This window comes from Montipora capricornis, chromosome 6, assembly GCF_036669925.1.
Source record: "Montipora capricornis isolate CH-2021 chromosome 6, ASM3666992v2, whole genome shotgun sequence".
NCBI classification, from domain to species: domain Eukaryota; kingdom Metazoa; phylum Cnidaria; class Anthozoa; order Scleractinia; family Acroporidae; genus Montipora; species Montipora capricornis.
Window position 1 is genome coordinate 58,960,441 of NC_090888.1, and position 18,048 is coordinate 58,978,488.

The 18,048-nt window shown below is 39.6% G+C and overlaps 1 protein-coding gene across 3 annotated transcripts in view; it reads left to right on the plus strand.

The window, feature by feature from the left end:
- Nucleotides 1–6,483: 6,483 nt before the first annotated feature.
- The window catches only part of LOC138052676 (tetratricopeptide repeat protein 28-like), a 33,729-nt gene continuing 22,164 nt past the window's right edge, over nt 6,484–18,048 (plus strand). Inside the window, exons 1-2 of one of the 3 annotated variants that reach the window (XM_068899222.1) lie at nt 7,689–7,763; nt 8,181–8,235. The gene's annotated coding sequence lies outside the window, so the exon portion shown is untranslated. Of the gene's footprint in view, nt 6,608–7,688; nt 7,764–8,180; nt 8,236–18,048 lie in introns of those variants that run through there. The other 2 variants (XM_068899223.1, XM_068899224.1) reach the window with 2 other exon arrangements.

The following is an 18,048-nucleotide window of genomic DNA, read 5'->3' on the forward strand; positions in this document are numbered from 1 at the left end:
ATTGAAATCGCGGAAAATTTGTAGTGCGTGTGTACTGTCTTTAATGTATGATGGCAAAGATTTGACGATAGGCGTCATAATCCTGTCTAAGTAGCTAGAAATGAGTTCGGTGGGGCAACTACAGGCAGAAACGATAGGTCGACCTGGGTTGTTGGGTTTGTGAATTTTAGGCAAGAAGTAAATGCACGAAGTTCTAGGGGTGTTGATGATGAGATTAGTGGCAGTGTCCGGTAATTCTTGATTAACTATAAGATTTTGAATGGTGTCTTTGACAAGTTTTTGATTGTTGGAAGTGAGATCTTTAGGGATTTTGGCATAAAACGAGGTATCCGAAAGTTGCCGCAAAGCTTCTTTTTGGTAAAGGTCGGACCGCCAAACAACTACCGCGCCGCCTTTGTCGGCCGATTTGACAACTATGTCGTTGCGTTTACTAAGATTTTTAAGCGCCGCCCACTCTTCCGAGGAAAGGTTGGAAAGTTTAGTGTTGCGATTGAATTTAAGTTTGTGAATGTCGTGACGGCATTTTTTGGTGAAAAAATCTAACGAGGCAAATTGTCCCTCTGGGGGAGTCCATTTGGATTTGAACTCTACGGCCGCTACATCGACGACTGCATCGGCGCTATTTCATCCAGCAGAGAAGAACTCGATCAATTTATAACCTCCGTCAACTCTTTTCATCCGGCTCTTAAATATACCTGGGAAATTTCGGAAACTTCATTGGCTTTCCTAGATATCAAAGTTTTTATTAGAGGCAACGTGCTATGTACTAGTGTGCACTACAAACCTACTGATTCACACAGTTATTTGTTGTATTCATCGTCACATCCATCACATGTCAAGAACTCCATTCCTTATTCTCAATTTCTTAGACTTCGACGTCTATGAAGTGATGACTCCGATTTTCCAGCAAATCAGAGGAGATGTGCCAGTTCTTCGAAAAACGTGGCTATCCTGTCTCTGTGGTCAAAGCGGGCCATCATCGCGCCCAACAATTTGATCGACAGTCGTCACTACAAACGTCACACAAAGATAAGAATGACAGAATTCCATTCACCCTCACTTTCCATCCTCATAATCACGCAGTCAAAAGCATCATTCTTAGTAATTTTAAATTACTCCAAAATGATCCCGAGACTGGTAGAATCTTTTCGCAACCTCCACTTATTTCATTCAAACGCCACAAAAACGTAGGCAACTTTTTAGTTAGAAGCGCGCTCAAAACCAACGAGCAACCCGGCACTTTCAAATGCGTGCGGTCACGATGCAAAACTTGTCTTTTCATTGTTAACACTAGCAAGATATCGGGACCTAAGCGATCTGTTAAGATCACCGATCGTTTCACATGTACCTCCGCAAATGTCATTTATTGCATAACCTGTACGTTATGCGGTAAATTATACATTGGTGAGACAGGTAGACGACTAGGTGACCGATTCCGCGAACACCTTCGCGATGTTGAGAAGAATGACAAGGATGCATCTAAGCCAGTCGCTCGCCATTTTAATCTGCCTAACCACTCCAAAAAACACATGGCTATCTGCGGCCTTTCCCTACATCTAGGTACGACGGAAAGCCGCAAGAATCTGGAACAAAAATTCATCTTTCAAATCGGCACCCTTAATCCTCACGGTATTAACGAACGCTTTTCATTTAACTAATATATTCCCACTTTTCACCAATTGTTACCACCAATAGCGTAGCTCCTACTCTACTATAAAAACTACACGTAACCCATAATCCCTCGATTCGCTCTGACGAAGGGCTAACGCTCGAAACGTCAGCTTTTAGAATCTCTGTACGGTGGTCAATTTACATTATCAACTCCGTTGATAAACCAAATTTTTGTATACTACTTCCCCACCGACGCAGCACCACAGTTTCTTTAGAAACTACCCCTTCAGTTCTTAAGTCTGTTTCAAACATGACTTAAGGCTGACTTAAGAAACCTGATGGCAAAAAAATTTCAAAATCGTGGGTTTTATCAGATAGAATTCGGCAAAGCTTGTCAAACGTTTCACGTTCCATTCGAAAGTTTGGTTTCCATAGAACATTTAGCCGAGGTGATGCTAGCATTACATCAAACCAGTTCTGCGGTCTTGGCCAGGCCCACGCTCTTCTTCTTATGTCCCGAAAATTACCTCCTCTTCGGTGAATGCTTAAAAGTAGGGCGGTCAGAAAAAACAGGCTTTCACTCTATTGGACAAAATCTTCCATCATTCTTTCACGAAGGAACATAAGGTTTTGTAAGGTTATTTGGCTGATCAACCTTTGTAAATTTAATAAACAGACAACAGTCGCAATTACAGCGATTTTATGGCTTCTCGGTCTCATTTTGATCTCTAACTTCTTCGCTAAAATGGATCGTGACTACCTCACCACATTTACGATGTTAGTTACCTTCATTTTTATCGTTAATGATGACAGCTTTGCACGGAAAGAATTTGTCTTCTATATATGTGTGAACGCTTAAGCGGACTTAGGGTGACTTGGCTTGACTTAGGCTAAGACAGACTTAGTGCCTAGGGTGAACCCAATAATTGCATTCCTAACACAGTTTTAAACATATGAGAAGAAGCTGTGTTTGACAATAATATGCTAAATATATTTATATTTTATTGTTGTTAGAATACCGTTCCAATAGACCACTACATGTATCTCAGTGATTAAGATGATGCCCCCAGGCTCCTCATGGCATCCTCGTCCAACAGTGATATCAGACCCTTCCACATGTTTTGTTTTCAATTGTTGATAAGTTTGTAATAAGGGTTCTTTTCAGAAACAAACACAAACGGTTCTTTTCATAACCAAACACCAACAGTTCTTTTCAGAACCAAATGCAAACAGCTCCTCTAGCAAGCACAAAGCTAAATTACAGAATACAGTGCATGTCATTGAATAAGAATTCCATCTATTTTGATATGCCTCGTTCTACAAAGTGTCCCGACACATGTAAATGAGGTGGACCAAAGTGGCCCTGAATTCTGTAGTTGCTTAAAGTTGAATTCAAGATGTAAGTCCAACATGAAGGTTGCTCATCTCAACGTCAGATCTTTAAAATCGAGGGAGCATTTTCAACTTGTTGAAGATACCATCATTCAAAATGGATTTGATATCTTTACCATTTCTGAAACATGGCTTGATACATCCGTCACCGACCAAAGTATTGAGATCTCTGGCTATCAAGTCTTCAGGCAAGACCGTGGGCTTCTCAAATCTGATGGGGGGTTGTGCACTTATGTTAAAGCCAGCTTAAAGGCGTCTGTACTGAATGAATTATCTTCTGTGTCTACCGATGGTTTCCAACAACTTTGGCTGAAAGTACAATGTAGAGCTCATAAATCTCTTTTGGTTTGTAATGTTTACCGTCCACCAAATGTATCAGCTATAACCAGCTTTGACTACCTAGCTAGAAGTTTTGTGGATTCTATGTTAATGAACTTCGCTATTGTCATACTTGGCGACCTCAACTGCAATCTTCTGCACTCCTGCCCTGAGGCAAACCAACTTCTAGATTTTATTACTACCTTTAATTTGACACAGCTGGTTACAAAACCAACAAGAATTACGGATGCATCCTCGTCTCTCATTGATGTGATCATGATTACAGACAATTCCATCGTCAGTTCTAGCGACGTACTTACCTGTTCTATCAGTGATCATAATCTGGTTTATGTGATATTAACACTAAGGACACCCAGAGTCAAGCCTTCTTATGTTACTACAAGGAGCTTCGCCAATTATGATGCAGAACAGTTTTGTAAGGACTTAGCACTAGTTCCATTTCATGTCATGTCTGTCTTTGATGATTTTGAAGACCAAGTGGATACGTTTAATATCCTGTTTGCCGACATTTTGGAAGCTCATGCACCAATAAGAAGGATTAAAATCAAGTCAAAACCAAATCCTTATGTCACTCCTGAAATCCGTCAGCTAATGAAAACTCGTGATAAGTGGCATAAAAAAGCCATCAAAACCAACGACCGCCTCTGCTGGAATGCATTCAAATTTTTTAGACAGGAAGTTAAAAGAGAACTTCGGCTTGCTGAAAAAGCTCATGTTCAGTCCGAAATTATTGGCAGCAAAGGAAATACAAACGCGATTTGGAAAATCATCAACCGCTGCTTGCCCAGGAAAAGTAAGATCTTACCAAACATCAATGACAATCCAACCAATCTTGCTGATAAATTTAATGAATATTTCACTAGCGTAGGAAGTTTAACGGCACAGAAAGCCTACGACCTTGCTATGGAATATGATTTTAACTCTGCCACAACAATATCACCACCAGCAACACGGAAACATGATGAATGCCCTGATGATTTTCAGTTTCATGCTGTTACAGAACAGGAGGTTGGAAAGGTTATCAAGGGCTTGTCTTTAAACAAAGCACCTGGCCATGATAAAATTACTGCCCGTGTCCTTAAGGACAGTTTGCCGGCCATATTATCAGTTATTACAAGCATTATGAATAATTCATTTAGTACCTCTACATTTCCGAAGGCATGGAAAATGGCCGAGGTTGTTCCCGTGTTAAAGTCGGGCTGTTTCGAAGATCCATGTAACAACCGACCTATTTCATTACTGCCTATATTATCCAAGGTGTCTGAGAAGCTAGCTCACCGTCAGTTTGTTGACTACATAACCACCAATAAGAAGTTGTCTGAGCACCAGAGTGGCAATCGTAAATTTCATTCTACAGAAACTGCTCTTTTACATGTAACAGATGATTTTCTTATGTCTATCGATAAGAGTGAAGTCTCTGCTGTTGTTCTGTTAGATATGTCTAAGGCATTTGACAGTGTCCGACACGATATTCTCCTTCAGAAACTACAACAAATAGGTATTACGTCATCTAGCCTGGAGTGGTTTCACAGTTACCTGTCTGGTCGTAGCCAAAGAGTACGGATTGTGGATGCTGTTTCAGCCTCTCTTCCCCTAAAATATGGAGTTCCACAAGGTTCTATATTGGGACCTGTACTATTTACCATCTATGTAAACGATCTCCTGGCTGTTCCAGGCCATTGTAAGTCTGTGTGTTACGTTGATGACAGTAAACTTTACCTTTCTTTCCGCTCAACTGACATAAGCTATGCATTCCGCTGTTTGAATGAAGACCTAAGAGAAATTTGTAGATGGTGCTGCCAAAATTCCTTACTAATTAATCCGGAGAAAACCCAAGTCTTACTCGTGGGAGTGCCTCAATTACTGCGTAAATTGCCTCCAGTGTCGATCTCACTTTTAGGGAAGGAAATAACACCAGTTTCTGTGGCTAAGGACCTCGGTGTTCTCATCGACCAGTCCTTAACTTACAACGATCATGTTGCTAAAACTACCTCTAATTGTCTATTTAAGTTAAAACAGATCAGTAGAATTAAACACCTTCTGGACAGAAATTCTCTTTTATTAGTGATGAAAGCTTTTGTTTTTAGTAAACTCTTTTATTGCTCAACTGTATGGGCTAACACATCTCAAAGTAATGTGAAGAAACTCCAATTAGTACAGAATTTTGCTGCGCGTATCGTGTTAGGTCTCAGGAAATATGACCACATCTCAGACGGCATAAGATCCCTCAACTGGCTCACTGTTAAGGACAGACTCCTTCTCAACGATGCTGTAATGGTATATAAATGTCTTAATAATTTAGTCCCGAAATATCTGGCTAATATATTTGTATCTCGCTCTCAAATTCATATTAAAGTTTGTGATATTTCAATTGTAGGTTTGTTAATGTCCAGCTTACAATTACGTACAAGGTGTTAAATTAGATGTAATGAACATTTTTAGTAGCAGGAACCTCACACGTTTGAGACATTTACTAATCTGACTGATTAAAGCTGGACTAAGGTTTCATATTATTGTAAAAATATTACAATGACTTGACTTGTCCTCAAGCACGAGGTAAAAATCGATTTTACGAAATAAAGTTAGATACGTATACAGTAATAATTAAGTCTTCCCAAAACTAGCAGTGAAAGCTTTGAAGCACGCGCCGTACGCAAATATTAAATCTAAGAAAATTTACATTGACTCTTACATTACATATAACGAAATAATCAAACCACACGCGTCCAGGTAGTAGAAATCACGATAAATGTATTTGGAAATTCAACGGTCCACAAAAAACCTATTTTGCAGCTAAAACACGCAAAATGAAGTCAAATTGAAGGTCTTCAGACATCTTCAGCCAGTCCTTCAGCCATTTTTGATTCCTGGAACCGCTGATCAAGTGTAGCGAAAACGAAATTCTATTGTGTGTCACGTGACAAAATACTCCACAATTAGTGGAGTATTTCGCGGGGGGCATAACGGTGTGTGCCACGGTCTCCGCCCCGCTGTCTTGAAAGCGGAGTAGACCCTGGGAACGAGGTTGCAATCGTTAATTGCAATTCTCTATTTTCGAATTCCCCATAATACACTTTGTTTGCTCCCCAAATTTTGCATAAACTATTGTTTTCAAACGCTCTTGGGGACACTGCATATTCCCAAGAGCATTTGAAAACAATGGTTTATGCAAACTTTGGGGGGCAAACAAAGTGTATTATGGGGAATTCGAAAATAGAGAATGGACGTTTTTGTGCGATAGAAACTGCGTCTGAACGACTTTGTGGTAAGTACTTCGTCTTTGGGCAATTAATTTTAAGGCGTCTTTTAATTCGTCACTTAATTCGTCCTGCATAAAGACGGGATTTTTGGATGACCAAAATCGAATAAGGTGACGATTAGAAAAGTAAGCAATGGGGCGTGATTATGGCTAGCGATCCAAAGCACCTCTCAGGAAGATTCATTGTTCGTTGCTACACGATAGCTTTTAAAATATGTTGTTTGCGTCCAAACATGGAAAACGAGCAGGCAGCGACAGAAAAGCATTTTGCTTAGACTACTCATACCGTCTTCATATTATGGGCAGCCGTCACCGCCAAAAATACAAGCCTAGTTAATGTTAAGAATAAACCGGAATGGTTTAATTGTCCTTTGTAGAACGGTTTATCAGAATTTGAAAAGATGTATTTAAAACACAAATGGACAAGTCACCTTTAGTGAAATGAAATAAACAAACATTAAATGGTTTAGACAATTCAGAAACTGTGTAGATACCCTTGGAGAATTGATTCAGTGAAAACACGAGTGGTTAAGTGTTTAATGAAATGGATCAGTCACCTTATGCAATCATCGCAGTTAACACAGAATTGGTCAGTGCCAAAGACCACCGGTGTAATTATCCTTGTCAAAATGACAGAGTCAAGTCTTGAATGGATCAGTGTACTTTGACATGATATGCGGTGAAACGGTAAACGGTCCAGCTTACCGTGCATTTGTTCAGTGATGTGACAAACGGTTCAGAGTAGTTTGAAATGGCTTATTTTATCTGCAAATGGTTAATCGTGAACCGCAATGGTCTAGGATAACATTGATCGGTTTACCATAATGTCAAACGGTTTAGCGTTACCCCAAATGGCTTAGCGTGACGACAAATGGTTTAGTGGAAAGCGAAATGGTTTAGTGGAAAGCGAAATGATTTAGTGGAAAGCGAAATGATTTAGTGGAAAGCGAAATGATTTAGTGTTGCAGCAAATGGTTTGCGCCGGAACCGCCAAAAATACAAAAGTGAAATGGACAAGTCAAGATTGAAATGGAATAGTCAATGTGGGGTCTTACGTCACAACCCATACGTCATTCAGATAAATATTGGCGCAAGTCGGATCGGGAACAGGTTATTTCTATCAGTACCGCCTCGTTTACTCGACTCAGTGATCCTTATTCCGGTAAGAATCCTTCTTTGTTTTTGCCTAGTTCAGCTGGATTGGTAATTTTTCTACTCTGATCATTTTGCCGTGATATCGGCAAGTTATATACATGAATGTGAAAGCAAAGTAAGCACAGGAGACATGGGCAGGCCGTGTTTTTCTTTGTCTTCAACTGTACGCTAGTTAGCCACTGACAATCAGTTTCTGAAAATGCGAGTTTCTGTAGAAACCTGAGCATATTTCTCTATCGTTTCAAGCCTTTCTTTGAACCTCTGAGTTAAAGTTAAATACACTTGCTACCCGTTACTCATAAACAGTTTCCATGTCTTAAAACAATCAATCGCCTTATCACGAATGCTCTGGTTCAAAGTGTCAGGTAGCTGTCCCGTAAAACGATGCCTCTTAACAGTATTTTTGTCAATCCTTTTGTTTCAGGTTACAATTTTTATCTTCAGTTCCATAAATTCTACTGAACAAAGGATTAATCATGGTAAGGTTTTTTTCCTTCTGCATTTTAAATACCCTTCAATAGCCAGTTAGAACATGGAGAAGATGAATTTCAAAGTGAATCTCCTGAACACGGCCTAATAACGACACCAAAAGATTGGTATCGTTGAAAACCGCTGCCGTTTTCGCGGGTAGATAACGCTGACAGGAATTTTAAGGAGGGTCTCATAGTGTTTTTCTTTTTCTTTCAATTCCATCTGAATGTTTGACCTAAGTCAATTGACTATTCCATTTCAATCTTGACTTGTCCATTTCACTTTTGTAGTTTTCGCGGTTCCGGCGCAAACCATTTGCTGCAACACTAAATCATTTCGCTTTCCACTAAACCATTTCGCTTTCCACTAAACCATTTGTCGTCACGCTAAGCCATTTGGGGTAACGCTAAACCGTTTGAAATTATGGTAAACCGATCAATGTTATGCTAGACCATTGCGGTTCACGATTAACCATTTGCAGATAAAATAAGCCATTTCAAACTACTCTGAACCGTTTGTCACATCACTGAACCAATGTACGGTAAGCTGGACCGTTTGCCGTTTCACTGCATATCATGTCAAAGTACGCTGATCCATTCAAGACTTGACTTTGTCATTTTGACAAGGATAATTACACCGGTGGTCTTTGGCACTGACCAATTCTGTGTTAACTGCGATGATTGCATAAGGTGACTGATCCATTTCATTAAACACTTAACCACTCGTGTTTTCACTGAATCAATTCACCAAGGGTATCTACACAGTTTCTGAATTGTCTAAACCATTTAATGTTTGTTTATTTCATTTCACTAAAGGTGACTTGTCCATTTGTGTTTTAAATACATCTTTTCAAATTCTGATAAACCGTTCTACAAAGGACAACAATACGCTTGCTTACGCGTTTACTCGAAATACCATATGGCGCAGAAGTAAGGTGATACATTTTGGAAGAGGTAGTTTTTTAATTTGCCAAGTACGGAACAAAACAAGTAAATGTTTCTGCAGCCAGTTGTTCATTTACAATAACGCGGATAATGTACCGGTGAACATCGCTTAATGTTTACAACTGCAAATAAATTCATCAGGGGGAAAGGACCCCCCTTTTAGACCGGGTCCATGGACCTGACCCCTATTTTTTTATTTAATTGTTTTTGTTTGCATTTTTGCTGAAAAGTGTCCCAAAGCATGTTAATGAGCTTTTTAACCTTAGTAAAGACGATTTCGGCTAATTTGCTTCACTTTTCTTCCACACTAATAAAAAAATTACTTGAACTTTAAATAAAATGTTATGCGCTCCAGGGAAGAATGGCAGTAGGCTGTGTACAGAAGCCCACTCTCCGAAGTTACCGTTAGTAATCGTGTTTCGGAATAATTTTGCAAAAATTAATGAGTGATCTACGGTGACCAAAATTTGCGTGGCTCATATTTCTTTGGAGCTAAATTTTCAAAACGGTGGTAAATGAGGCAGATTCCAAAAGTGCATTGAAGAGAGTCTCTGATAGTTTTTAAGATTCCTTGTCTTTATAGCATAAAAGCACTCTTTAAAGGAAAGGATGCCTTTGCAAATCTTCCAACCGGGTACGGCTCTGATCTTCAGAGCAGCCCCGATCGTTGCCAATGACCTGTTTATATTTTCCTCGATATGTACACATCTTAAATCTTCCAGGGCGACACGCTTTGTAGATTGTTTTTGAGAATGGCTAGGCTGGTCCGAGCAAGGCATTGAGATTATATTGACTGGTAAGGGGATAGCCGGGGACGTTTTCAAGTGAGCAGTCTTTTGAATCGTGCAATATTCACCTCGTGAAGATTCGTCAGGAGCGCTTTCGTTTCTTCAGTGCTGACAAACAACTCCTACAAATGTATGTAGAATCGATTTCCACTTTACACTCCATAGATAACAATTCCGCTCGTACTTTAAATGAAAAACCTCTTTGACCATCAAAAAGATTTTTATTCGTATTTTTTATCATGCACAAAGTAGAAACGAACTCATCGTGAAGTCTCTCTCGGTGTTGATGGGGAGAAATGAAAATGAAAGCCAATCAAAACTCGTTGTTTCAATGATGTAATGATCGAGCGGTAATAACCAGTCAAATCATTTTCCATACATGCCAGGAAAAATCACGCGGTATTCAACACGATTGTCAACAGTAAATCACAGACGCTCCTCTCAGATTTTTTCCGGAGAGTGGGCAGCTGTGCACAGGCTCAAATGGAAGGGGCCATTTGGATTTTACTTAACCCATGAATGGGATCAAAGACACCAACCCACATCATTTTCCAGTGTGAAAATCTATTTAATTTAGGAAATATGGTTTTATAATCAATCACTCTGATGAAGACAATATAATGAAATGAAATTGTCATTGTAAAATAGCTTACTACATCACACATTTATTCAATTTATTATACTGGTAATATTATAAATAACAAATTAATCCTTTTGAATATAAATTTATCCTAATTTCATGGACATGAAACTGATTAGCTTTTTTTCCAGAACAGGAAAGAACTTTTTAATATATTATTCTAGAAAGGGCATACACTTACTAGGGTTGTACGTGCCTGGAAAATTTCGATCTGCTCCGCAAAATAGTAATTTTGGTCATATTACTATTTTGCGAAATGGATCAAAAATTTCCGGGCAGGTACAACCCTAAGCATTTACCAATGCTAACATTAGGCCTAAAAACTTTTGTTTTGGCCTTAAGGAATGTTTAGGATTCTTTCTGTATTTCTGTTCGTTTTGTTTCGTTTCACAAATTAGTGTAAGCCGTAATAAAGTTCATCTGATGTATCCAACAATGGACTCCCAAATTAGCCAGCCCCAACACGAACAATATATATAAACATTAACATATTTTATAACAATAAGATACCAGTGATAAATGAACAGACATTGTTATTGTTCTCTTTGGGTAATGTAATCATTGTTAGTAATGACAAGATGAAACAATTTGTAACTGATACCCAATGTTAACATTGTCACAAAGTGAACACATCCCCTTTGTCACGAAATCGTCCTTTCTGAGGTTAAAAAGCTCATTAACATGCTTTGGGATGAATAATAATAATAGATAGGGGTCCATAGACCGGGTCCGGACCCGGTCCAAAAGGTAGGTCTATGTTTTGTCCTTTCCCTTCAACAGGTGACACAGCTAATTACGAATAGTATGTTTTGGAACAGGTTGTTGAAATGGAAATAACGTGGGCCTTATGACTATTTTTTAGCATGTAGCGTGACATCAGATAAACTGGTTTCAATTGAAAGCAGCCGGTGAGGCAAAGACGGGTGAAACAATAGTGTAGCAACACAGAAAACACGTGAAAAACTATTCTTGTAATTAAAGTCTTAATATGGGTAAGTGAAAACCGGTATCCAGCTGCAAAGTTTCCAGATTAACAGTGTTGTGAATGATGCACCCGGTGACCTCCAGCTCTAGGTAGCTAACATGAAGATCGTGAAACTATCAATTGATTTAAACAAGAAACAGACATCGGCGGATGACCAGTAGTGTAGCAGCTGATCCAATGATGTCCATACAAAGAACACCTGAGTCAGAAAGAAACTACGAAATTCGGCCATTCATAACATACCGCCGCTGGAAGTTCTGTACTGGCGATTTCGTCATGCGGTCAACAGGCGAGATTAGAGTAAATATGTCATTCATAACATTCCAGAAGGCTGAATCTAGCATTTTCACATTTTAGCTGCAGCGCATTGCGTCATTTGCCCTCTCGTGGAACTTGGGCTTTGAATCAGCAAACGAAATAGAATGAGTGACACTGAAGCCCCACCATAGAACCCATCATTTGGTTGCTCCACTGCAGGTTACATATTCGGATTTTCATCGAATTTTGTAGGACGAGAGGCTGTTTCAAGTCTCTCGCTATCGGAAATCTTCTCCTTCGCGGCTGTTTAATTTATTTGTTTTTGTCACAGAGGAAGGTCAAATGTATTGCTCAAAGGGGTGTAGCACATTGCTTTTTAACCAATGAAATCACCTCCTCGTAATTCTATTGTCCATTTGCTGCACAGAAAACTAAATTCTGCCCAGATTATAACTCGGATACCTTTCAGGTATTCCGAGTAATTAAACCATTCCGGTTTATTCTTAACCATTAACTAGGCTTGTATTTTTGGCGGTGACGGCTGCCCATAGTATGTCTTCCCTTACAAGTTTGAAAAAGATAAGACAAAAAAAGGGTTTAAAATATGACAGCGGGTTTCCTTCACGATTCACCTCAACTATTTCTTCCCATTCTAATATTTTGTTTGCTTTGTTCGTATCAAGTTTGGGAAACACGCACTATCAACTCAGGACTCTCCACTGGAAGAAGGAAGAGGAAAGGTCGTAAAGCCAATGCAATAGACCCATATCACTCAATGTCCAAACAAAAGATTTTGCACGTCTAACCCCTCATTTAGTGAGAGGCTAGACGTGCAAAGACAATGCGACGACAAAGCCTTTATTCCCCACGGACTCAAAAATGGCACCCGAGTGAAGAAGATGAATTCACTTTTTTAATTGTGTTATTACTTTCGAACTATCAACAAAAAAAAACCAAGCGCTATTATTTGAGGTATTGAGAATATGTGATGAACTGGACCAAATGGAATACAAAAATTTGGTTTTATCAACGGAGTTGATAATGTAAATTGGCCACCGTACAGAGATTCTAAAAGCTGACGTTTCGAGCGTTAGCCCTTCGTCAGAGCGAATCGAGGGATTATGGGTTACGTGTAGTTTTTATAGTAGAGTAGGAGCTACGCTATTGGTGGTAACATGGCAACGTGAAAAATAAGAATATATTAGTTAAATGAAAAGCGTTCGTTAATACCGTGAGGATTAAGGGTGCCGATTTGAAAGATGAATTTTTGTTCCAGATTCTTGCGGGTTTCCGTCGTACCTAGATGTAGGGAAAGGCCGCAGATAGCCATGTGTTCTTTTGGAGTGGTTAGGCAGATTAAAATGGCCAGCGACTGGCTTAGATGCATCCTTGTCATTCTTCTCAACATCGCGAAGGTGTTCGCGGAATCGGTCACCTAGTCGTCTACCTGTCTCACCAATGTATAATTTATTGCATAACGTACAGGTTATGCAATAAATGACATTTGTGGAGGTACATGTGAAACGATCGGTGGTCTTAACAGATCGCTTAGGTCCCGATATCTTGCTAGTGTTAACAATGAAAAGACAAGTTTTGCATCGTGAGCGCGCGCATTTGAAAGTGCCGGGTTGCTCGTTAGTTTTGAGCGCGCTTCTAACTAAAAAGTTGCCTACGTTTTTGTCGCGTTTGAATGAAATAAATGGAGGCTGCGAAAAGATTCTACCAGTCCCGGGATCATTTTGGAGTAATTTAAAATTACTAAGAATGATGCTTTTGACTGCGTGATTATGAGGATGGAAAGTGAGGGTGAATGGAATTCTGTCATTCTTATCTTTTTGTGACGTTTGTAGTGATGACTGTCGATCAAATTGTTGGGCGCAATGATGGCCCGCTTTGACCACAGAGACAGGATAGCCACGTTTTTCGAAGAACTGGCACATCTCCTCTGATTTGCTGGAAAAATCGGAGTCATCACTACATAGACGTCGAAGTCTAAGAAATTGAGAATAAGGGATGGAGTTCTTGACATGTGATGGATGTGACGATGAATACAACAAATAACTGTGTGAATCAGTAGCTTTGTAGTGCACACTAGTACATAGCACGTTGCCTCTAATAGAAACTTTGATATCTAGGAAAGCCAATGAAGTTTCCGAAATTTCCCAGGTATATTTAAGAGCCGGATGAAGCGAGTTGACGGAGGTTATAAATTGATCGAGTTCTTCTCTGCTGGATGAAATAGCGCCGATGCAGTCGTCGATGTAGCGGCCGTAGAGTTCAGGTTTGGGGCCGTTGTACTGATTAAGAAATTGGTGTTCAACATATCCTACAAAGAGACTGGCATAGCTAGGTCCCATTCTTGTGCCCATCGCTACGCCATTAATTTGTTTGTAATAGTTGCCGGCGAATGAAAAACAGTTAAGCGTTAAAACGAGTTCGGCAAGGCGGAGGAGCGTTTCCGAGCTAGGTTCTTTGACAGTGCGTTGATCGAAAAAGTGTTTAAGTGCTTGAAGACCTTCGCTATTAGAAATGACTGTGTATAGAGATGTAATGTCCATGGTGAAAATAAGTTTGTCTTGGCCGGAGAAATTGAAATCGCAGAAAATTTGTAGTGCGTGTGTATTGTCTTTAATGTATGATGGCAAAGATTTGACGATAGGCGTCATAATCCTGTCTAAGTAGCTAGAAATGAGTTCGGTGGGGCAACTACAAGCAGAAACGATAGGGTGACCTGGTTTGTTGGGTTGTGAATTTTAGGCAAGAAGTAAATGCACGAAGTTCTAGGGGTGTTGATGATGAGATTAGTGGCAGTGTCCGGTAATTCTTGATTAACTATAAGATTTTGAATGGTGTCTTTGAAAAGTTTTTGATTTTTGGAAGTGAGATCTTTAGGGATTTTGGCATAAAACGAGGTATCCGAAAGTTGCCGCAAAGCTTCTTTCTGGTAAAGGTCGGACCGCCAAACAACTACCGCGCCGCCCTTGTCGGCCGATTTGACAACTATGTCGTTCCGTTTACTAAGATTTTTAAGCGCCGCCCACTCTTCCGAGGAAAGGTTGGAAAATTTAGTGTTGCGATTGAATTTAAGTTTGTGAATGTCGTGACGGCATTTTTTGGTGAAAAAATCTAAAGAGGCAAATTTGTCCCTCTGGGGGAGTCCATTTGGATTTCCGAACTAGAAGTGTTTCAAAAATATCTTTATTAGAAGTGTCCGAATCATCCTCTTTGTCGTGAAAAAAGGCTTTTAACTGAACGCGGCGAAGGAATTTTTCAACATCTTGCTTAATAGAAAATCGTTGGTGCGTTTGATAATAGGGACAAAATGTAGGCCCTTACTGAGAACAGATTTCTCTGAGTCAGTAAGAGGAAGATTTTCTGGAATTGTAATTACGGTATTATGGCTATGCAATGTAGTGTCGTCGGTAATTTGCGGACCTATTAAATGTTGAAGTTTTAGAGTCTTGGTTTGGTGTAAATGGTCAAACAGTCCAGAATTAAGTTGTCGGATTTTAGCGCGAATCGATTGTACTAAAATTGCTGGACAGATTTTGGAAAGTTCGGAGCGGCAATGAAGAATTTGTTTGTCAAGTGCGATTCGTTTTTGGCACATAGCTCTAATTGTGATCCTCATAATATTACGTGAAAAAGAATTTTGCGCACATCGAATTTCTCATCCGGCTCTTAAATATACCTGGGAAATTTCGGAAACTTCATTGGCTTTCCTAGATATCAAAGTTTCTATTAGAGGCAACGTGCTATGTACTAGTGTGCACTACAAAGCTACTGATTCACACAGTTATTTGTTGTATTCATCGTCACATCCATCACATGTCAAGAACTCCATCCCTTATTCTCAATTTCTTAGACTTCGACGTCTATGTAGTGATGACTCCGATTTTTCCAGCAAATCAGAGGAGATGTGCCAGTTCTTCGAAAAACGTGGCTATCCTGTCTCTGTGGTCAAAGCGGGCCATCATTGCGCCCAACAATTTGATCGACAGTCATCACTACAAACGTCACAAAAAGATAAGAATGACAGAATTCCATTCACCCTCACTTTCCATCCTCATAATCACGCAGTCAAAAGCATCATTCTTAGTAATTTTAAATTACTCCAAAATGATCCCGGGACTGGTAGAATCTTTTCGCAGCCTCCATTTATTTCATTCAAACGCGACAAAAACGTAGGCAACTTTTTAGTTAGAAGCGCGCTCAAAACTAACGAGCAACCCGGCGCTTTCAAATGCGCGCGCTCACGATGCAAAACTTGTCTTTTCATTGTTAACACTAGCAAGATATCGGGACCTAAGCGATCTGTTAAGACCACCGATCGTTTCACATGTACCTCCACAAATGTCATTTATTGCATAACCTGTACGTTATGCAATAAATTATACATTGGTGAGACAGGTAGACGACTAGGTGACCGATTCCGCGAACACCTTCGCGATGTTGAGAAGAATGACAAGGATGCATCTAAGCCAGTCGCTGGCCATTTTAATCTGCCTAACCACTCCAAAAGAACACATGGCTATCTGCGGCCTTTCCCTACATCTAGGTACGACGGAAACCCGCAAGAATCTGGAACAAAAATTCATCTTTCAAATCGGCACCCTTAATCCTCACGGTATTAACGAACGCTTTTCATTTAACTAATATATTCCTATTTTTCACGTTGCCATGTTACCACCAATAGCGTAGCTCCTACTCTACTATAAAAACTACACGTAACCCATAATCCCTCGATTCGCTCTGACGAAGGGCTAACGCTCGAAACGTCAGCTTTTAGAATCTCTGTACGGTGGCCAATTTACATTATCAACTCCGTTGATAAAACCAAATTTTTGTATTCCATTTGGTCCAGTTCATCACATATTCTCAATACCTCAAATAATAGCGCTTGGTTTTTTTTTGTTGATAGTTCGAAAGTAATAAAACAATTAAAAAAGTTATTGTATACTACTTCCCCACCGACGCAGCACCACAGTTTCTTTAGAAACTATCCCTTTATTCATTTGGACCAAATGGAACCGAGGAAAAATGAAGTGGGGGGAGGGGGGGGGGGGGGCGGGGCGTGGTTGCATACCTACCAACCCCCAGAGTACAAAAATCTGGAGACATCTAAAAATCTTTGCATTGTAAAAATGTAATTTTCGACAATATCTGAATACTCTCCGAAAATCACCTGGAGCCCTTGCGAATGTTTCCGACGTTTTTTGGTTAGAACAGCAATTGCTATTGATCCCATAACCGCGCCAATTTTCTACCACGTATTGTGCAATTTGATTGGCTGATTTCTGACCATTTATGATACTTGTTAAATATAGCCTATTTCAATTTGATTGCTCCGTTTTACGTTTTCCGAACCAGAATAGCTCAAATGAGAGCACTAGAAACCAGTTCTTGTTTTAGTTTCCTTTTTGACATCTCGAAGATAACGAAATAAATGAACAAATGTTGAAAAAAGCCACAGTAGGTATTTCCAGGGAGATTTGATGAAAAACTTGGAGACTCCCGGGAACCCGGGAACTCCCGGGAAAAGCGAGCAGGTATGGGGTTGGGGGTGAGGGTAGTGGTGAGAGCACTCGCCCTCACCAACAGTGTTAACTTATTAGATCTAGAGTGTAATGTGAAGTGCTAGTTTTCTACTCCATATTTATTTATTTATTTTTATTTATTTCAAGATTTGTACATATAGAATACATACATCGTACAGGTGTTAGAACAAAGGATATAGCATCCCCTACAAGGTTCAACCACCTACCCAACCCCATAAACCTAGAAAAATATCCAACAAGAACATGCATTTCTTATATTTCTGCATTTTGGACAAATAATCTTGTACGAGCGAAAATTATCCCCACCAAAAACGTAATGCAAACACCAAAAGAAAAAGGATTTGAGCTTGTGCTTAAAAGAGTCCAGGGAAGTACTGGTAGCTAACTTAATGCCATCAGGAATACTTTTCCACAAAATAGTAATTCTGTTAAAGAAAAATGTGAGGTGCGAGTTCTATTTGTCTTAAGATAAAGTTCAGAGATTGCTCGGCGAGTGCGCCCTCTTAGAAAGAAAAAATATTCGTCAAAGTGTCGAGCAAAATTACATCTCCTTTCAAAGACTTATAAAAGAAGATTAAATCTAGATATTCTAACCAATAATTTAGCGGAAGTAAATGAAGTTTAATCAGGCGATCCTTGTAACACAGA